This window comes from Phoca vitulina, unplaced genomic scaffold (assembly GCF_004348235.1).
Source record: "Phoca vitulina isolate PV1807 unplaced genomic scaffold, GSC_HSeal_1.0 scaffold2, whole genome shotgun sequence".
NCBI lineage: Eukaryota > Metazoa > Chordata > Mammalia > Carnivora > Phocidae > Phoca > Phoca vitulina.
This window is the reverse complement of record NW_022589705.1, coordinates 45116200-45122086: the sequence shown is the minus strand read 5'-3', so window position 1 is coordinate 45122086 and position 5887 is coordinate 45116200. Positions and strand designations below refer to the sequence as shown.

Genomic DNA, 5887 nt, shown 5'->3' with positions numbered 1-5887 from the left:
CTTCAACTTTAAGGACTTCTTTTAAAAATTCTTACAGTGTAAATCTGTTAGTGATAAACTCTCTTAGTTATCTTTTAATTTGAAATATCTTCATTTTGCCTTTTATGTTGAAGAATATTTTCATTGCATGTAGAATTCTTTGGTGAATTTTATTTTTCTTTTAACACTGAAAATGTTACCCTTTATCTTCTTGATGGTCAGGGGTCAAGAATCCCAAGGTCATGATTACTACCTCCCCAGGCCCCAGTTCCCACCTCAGATTTTTGCAAAGGCACTGAAGTTGATGTTCTGGGGTGCCCAGTGCATGAACTGTGGCTGGTATGAGATAGGGGCACTGGTGTAAGCCTGCCCAGCAAGGTCACCAACATGCTGGTTGTTCATGAGCATCGAGGCACACCTGTGGGGTTCATTGTCAGCTATTTATCTTTCAGCCTCACTGCTTATTCTATACTGTGAATGTGATCATGTGTCATGATGTCTCCAACCTGGACACCATGTCAGGCCAATCCTTACCTCATAATATATGGCTTCTCTGTCCACCTGGGCGAGGGAATGTCTGACATATTCTGGTACCTGTTCCCTGTGCCCAAAGATGACAAACATCTGGTCATCACCATTTCAAACCAAGATAACTACATCTCCTTTCATGTACGTGATCCACTTGGGCACAGTGGAGCAAGAGACTACAGCAAACATGGAATGGTCCGGCACCCCCAGACCAACACCACACACAAGAGGGTCTTCCTGAGTACTGAGTGAGCCCGCTTACCAGTCAGTACATGGACTTGGACCCAAGAGATGGGGAGGAGTCAGAAAAAACTCTGTGTGACACACAAACACACACATGAATGCACACGTCAGTGGTATTTCTTTTTCATCACTGCAGATAGCTCTATACTTGCTATAAAATCCTTGAAGGCTAACTCCAATCTAGGTCTTCTTGCATATGGCCTCCATTTTGTCTTTTCTCTTGCAATTGGATCACATTTTCCTGTTTTTCATTTTGTTTTGTGTTTTTGTATCATTATGGACATTGTGACTGCTGTGTTTGTAACTCTGGCTTCTCCTAAAGGGTTAGGATTTGTTTGTGTTACCTATTCTTTCTCTTGATCCTATTTCTTCATATGTCAAAAATATAGTTTTTAATGTCATATGTTGCATCTGAAAATTTATGGGCTTGGATAATGTTATCTCCCCTAGAGATGATTTACCCTATTCTCTGATAAGCAACAGAAGGCATATCAGCTCAATCTGATCATGGACTGAACTAACTTAAAGCTGGTTTTCAGTGTCTTAAGCTCAAACTTTTTCTTTTTTGCCCCTGTTCCCACAGTATAGCTCTCCAGGGGTCCCAATTGACAGTGTGGGCTCTATTTTAAAGCCCTCATTCTTGGGAGTTTCTAAACTTCATTTCTTTTCTCAACAGTGGAAGACTACCAAAATTCTACTCTGCTTCACAATCACTTTTTGCTTGATTTCTTAGCTTCTTGTCACGTGCAGCTGAAATGGCAAATGTTTTGGAAGGTAAACCAGTGTCATCCAGTGTCAAGGTGACTTATTTGCACCTTTGTTCTCACTGAGATCTTAAACTTTCAAATTCAGGCTGCTTTGGCCACCCTAAACTCAACTTTTATCTTCCCAGACTGGAGAGATCATTCTGAAATTCTACTGGCTTCTCTGCCAGTATCTATTCCCACAAGCTTCTTGGTCTTTTGGTCTCTTGACCTATGCAGAATATGAACAAATGTCCTAAGAGAAAAAACAACATGCAGAAAGTTAGGCACACTTTAATAAATTTCCCTTCTCTGCTTGATGTGGCCCCTCACACCCTGGTACATTAGAAGCTCTCTAATATCTTTATCAAGATTTTAGTGGAGTATTTTTCGTTGTTGTTGTTTTGTTTTTTAATTATTCTAGGTTGAAAGTATTGGTCTGCTACCTACTACTCCATCATAGCCAAGAGACTTACCTAGAATGAATATTTCTAAGAAATCGCTAAAATTACAGGCATACCTTGTTTTATTGTGCTTCTCTTTACTGTGTTTCAGAGACATTGTATTTTTTACAAACTGAAGGTTTGTTAAACCCAACATCAAGCCAGTCTATCAGCACAATTTTTTCTATAGCATTTTCTCATTTGTTCTCTGTGTCACATTTTGGTAATTCTTGCAATATTTCAAACTTTTTCAATATTATTATTTTTTTGTTGTGGTGGTCTGTGATCAAAGATTACAACTCATTGAAAGCTCATGATGTTTAGCATCTTTTAGCAATAAAGTATTTTTTTAATTGAGGTATGTACATTGGTTTTGAGACATAATGCTTTTGCACACTTAATAAATGACAATACAGTGAAAACCTAACTTTTATATGCACTGGGAAACCAAATAATTCATTTGACTTTATTGTGATATTTGCTTTATTGCAGTGTTCTGAAACTGAGCCTGCAATATCTCCGAGGTATGCTTTTAATTTTATAACATAAATGTTTATGATCACATTATATTTCATTGAACTGATGTTCTATAACTTTGTCAACATCCTCCTATGATATTTATGATGATCTCATTTAAAAAATTTTTGCAGTTGACATCTAAATTTATATAGCTTTTTCTGAAGAATTATTTTTTCAGAATTAATTCAAAAATATTGTGCTAATCTGCAACACCACTTACAACTATAATTGTTGCATTTTTATTTCTAGTTCTCCAGCATTAAAGACTTTTATAATGGGATGCCTGGGTGGCTCAGTCAGTTGAGCATCTGCCTTTGGCTCAGGTCATGATCCCGGGGTCCTGGGATGGAGCCCCGTGTTGGGCTCCTTGCTCAGTGGGGAGCCTGTGTCTCCCTCTCCCTCTGCTGCTGCTCCCCCTGCTTGTTCTCTCTCTCCCTCTGCCAAATGGATAAATAAAATCTTTAAAAAATTTTAAAAATAAAGACTTTTATAATAATTAATTTTGTATGACTTAATAATTATAAATAACATCTTATTTCAATGTGGATTCTCTTTGGTCACTGGGGGTTCCTGGCTGGCTTAGTTGTTAGAGCCTGAGTCTCTTGATCTCAGGGTCATAAGTTCAAGCCCCACATGGGGTGTGGAGCCTACTTAAAAAAATAAATAAATTTGAATTCTCTTTGATCACTTACAAAGTTAAAAACTGTATGATATTTGGGGCATGGGGAGTAATTTCAAGGACTGCATGTCAATAGAGCTATTAGGTTACTATCCATAATTATAACAATGGATCAATCCATTTCTCCAGTTGTTTGTGGTATGTTTTCCCTTGTATTCTTCTCAGAATTTTGCACAATATCTAAGACATAAGATGTACCCATTAAACATTGATCAACCTGAATACCATCTTTACTTTTCTTCTTAAATAATTTTAGACCATCTTCAAATAACATTTCAGAGGCTTTAGTTATACATGGTACAAAATTGTGGCTTATCGTTTTAAAGCATTTACCATATGTCCAATAACCTTCCTTGCTGGATGCCTCATTCTGATCTATTTTATCATCATGAAAAATAATATTCATTAGTTATATATCTGTTATCTAGAATTATATTGGTAGGTTTTTCTTTTATCTGTAGCAAACTGCAAAGGGGACACAACTATATTCCTGGACTTGAGCAGACACATAATAATGGTTTTGAAAAACGAGGACATTATTCATGGCTTCTAGATAAAGCATGTCAGCCTGAGTTTTTGATTGGAAGAACAGTCAGTTCTGCTCAACCATCAATCTCTAAACTCCTATCTTTCTGTAAGCAAAGATAATGTAGTCAACTTATCATCAGTAATATGGTTTTGAGTTGCCTTTTTGGGAGTAATAACCAATATCCAATGATCTTTTCTTGTAAAATTTCTGGACAAGCTGAAATTGTGGCAAAGCAGTTTATTGTTATTAATGATATTTTCAGGAAAAAACATTTTCCCAATGTACTTTAAAATGTACAATATAGAATACCCTTTAAAAATTCTTGATAGGTTTAAAGTTACTTGGAAGCATAAAATACATGCATCTTGATTTTCTCATAAAACCAGTATATTTGCTATATTAAATTTAGAAGTATAGTTTATTTAAGCAGTAGCTACAAATGTCCTAATTAAATTTTCTTGTAGTGTTGTTGTTTTTTTAAAATCTGAAACCATAAGCTACTTAACATTAAAGATTTCAGAATCTCTTGAGGTATTGAGAAGCAAGCTAAAATTTGTGAAAAAAAAGAAAACATATTTGCTAAATAAAAATAAACATTTTTAAAAAGGAATATGTACTTTGGATCTACCCTTTACCAGAGAAACAGACAGGTAAAAAATAAGTTTTTTTAATAAGCAAAAAAATACAGTAAAAAAGTCCTTTAACTCTTGAAATAAAATTGCATTTATTTGGTCTTATTTTCAGACTAGAAAAAAATCTCTAAATATATTTTATTCCTCCGCTATTCAATGAATAAATACCCATTCCATCATTTCTTTTATATAGTTATCTATACTCTGGGATTTCATGGCTGATGAAAGACATACATTTCAAGAGGTATCCAGGGAAGTCAGTGTTACTTTGACACCTTATCATTTTGTCAAATTGAAGACAATAAAAACATCAACCAAGAAAACCTAAGATCTACAAATATCATTTCCCAACAGAAAGAATATCTTACATCAAAAAAAAAAAAAAAAGAAAAAAAAGATGCAGTCTCAGTAAAAGGCTTTTCATTCAATATGTTTCACTTTGTAGAAAAGTCATTATAGCTTTTAATTTTTTTTTCAATTTTAGCTTTATCATATAATATTTTGTTTCTAGAACTGATTATTGGTTACAGGATGGGTTCACTTTGTCTCATAAAACAAAGATTATCTTTAAAAAAAAAAACAAAACTTCACAGACCAGAGCCAATTCCCAGACTGACATATACCTAATCTAAATACCTCCAGCCACTAAAAAATTATTATTATTATTGAAGTAAAAAGGTTGGAATCATATTAGTAATTTCTAGATGTCTTTCTGCCACATTTTATCATTTTTAGGGACTCCTTAAACCCAAAGCTTTGAATATATTGAAAGCAACTTTCTATAATTTAATGGGCTACTTTATTTCTTGATTTTCATCTGAATTCAAGCAGATAGGTGAGCTTAAGATAATGGCCAACATCTTTGAAGCAAGAAGCAATAATCAGAGGCTTTACCCACAGAGTGCCAGAAGGCTTTTCTTGGCAGCATCTGAGACTGCATTCCCAGATCAAATAGCTAACAGTGTACTCTGTTCTCTAACTGCTGAAAATATCTTTCCACCTTGAGTTCTCATGTGCAGCATGGTTTTCTATCCTATTGAGTACCATAATAGCGTAGCCCTTATCTAATGAGAAGTGTCCCTGGAGGCAGACATGAATCTTGCTTGCTTTTGAGAGTTGTATTATTTGTCCTTGGTTACAGAAATAGTGATGATCTTTTCCTGTGTAATTTAACATCCTCCTCCTGCAACATTTGTAGGAATCACTCTGGGGGAGTAAGAGCTGAGTAACAGTATTACAGCACTTAACCAAAGGGATTTAGTTCTAATATTATTCCCATCCTATTTATTTTCCATGCTGCTACAAAACTTCTCTGCAAATATGTTCATTGCCTTTATATTGGCATCTTGTAATTTTCAGGGTAAAATACAAGGTCTTTGTGGCATGGAGAAACTTCCTGACCTGATTCCTCCCTGCCCTATCTTCAGGATCTGCGATCTTTTGCCATGACCCCCACCCCTGCAACTGAAAACTGCAACTGCATTGAACCACTAGCTCCCCAAAGTCCCCCACTCATTCTTACCTCTGTGGCCTTGTGCTGGCTACTCCCTTAGCCTAAAATGCCCTTTCCTACCACGCTTCTCCTGCATTAT

At 35.5% G+C, this 5887-nt stretch overlaps 1 pseudogene; it reads left to right on the top strand.

Moving 5' to 3' along the window:
* The first annotated feature begins 200 nt into the window (after positions 1-200).
* On the top strand, positions 201-759 carry LOC116639795 (annotated as a pseudogene).
* Positions 760-5887: the final 5128 nt, after the last annotated feature.